The sequence below is a fragment of the Aplysia californica genome, unplaced genomic scaffold (genome assembly GCF_000002075.1).
Source record: "Aplysia californica isolate F4 #8 unplaced genomic scaffold, AplCal3.0 scaffold00032, whole genome shotgun sequence".
In the NCBI taxonomy this organism is placed as follows: domain Eukaryota; kingdom Metazoa; phylum Mollusca; class Gastropoda; order Aplysiida; family Aplysiidae; genus Aplysia; species Aplysia californica.
The window spans coordinates 1,740,323-1,741,487 of NW_004797302.1; positions in this window are offsets into that span (position 1 = coordinate 1,740,323).

The window sequence follows — 1,165 nt, forward strand, 5'->3', positions numbered from 1 at the left end:
TCTTCTTCTTCTTCTTCTTCTTCTTCTTCTTCTTCTTCTTCTTCTTCTTCTTCGTCTTCTTCTTCTTCTTCTTTGCGTTCCTCTTCTAGATCTCAGAGGCAGTCGACTGCTAGTTCTCCTTCAACCTGCAGGGCAACTGATTTTTACCTATGTGACCGTTTTTCCTACTTGTACGGCCAATGCCTTCAGGCAGCCACATAATATTCCGATTTCGAAGGTACTCTAATATGTTTTTACACTGACTAGAGTAATTTTAGTTATGGTAGGAATAGATTTTAATATTTGCGCGGGCAACGGCCTTACATACTCCTATCGATTTTAGGACCAAGGGATCTGTAAAATGTGCAACTTGCACACGGAACCTCGGAGATTTTTTACGCTTTTCGAGGAAGGCTAAGTGTTTGATTTTGAGCACCCTAAGATTAGGGATGTGGCTGAAAGACAGCAGTAAGAGTAAGAAGAAGCAGGGAGAAGTACATATAGTGCATTCACGTAGACGAAAGAGTGAAGGAGAGAGGAGCCGCGGGAGGCCGAGGTGTACGAGGATGGGAGTGAGGGGGGGAGAAAGTGGAGATGAAAGCAGAAGACAGAGCACATTTAATAGAGAGAACGCGAACCGAAGAAAATCTGAAAGCAGAAAATAATGTTTCCGTCGGTGTCAGGTTTTGAACCCGGGACCTTTTTGAATGAGAGGCGAATACTTTACCTCTAGAACACATAGAATAGTGTTCTTCATTCTGACAAAAGACAAAAGAAGTTCCAGACCTACTGTCTCACAGGCTGATCTGAAAGAAAAATGTGGAGTAAAAACAGAAAGCTTTTTTTTTCATTTTCGCAAAGTGTTATGATAATGCTCATTAAATGTTAAAGAATAGTTCAATCAAGATTGCTGTTACTATAAATATCGGCCAATAGTGTACTCCTAACGTTCTCTAACTATCCGCTTGTGTCTTTTTTAAGGACAAAGTGGTGAAGCTGTCTCAAAATTAATTGGGCAATTATTCTAGATTACAGTAAATCATAGGGCTATTGATTGAAGTGATCCTGTTTCATCCAAAGGGCAGTGTTTAATATTGGGCCTAAATAATGAAGATTAATTATTAGATCATAGGATGTGTGTGTGCGTGTGTGTGTGTGTGTGTGTGTGTGTGTGTGTGTGTGTGTG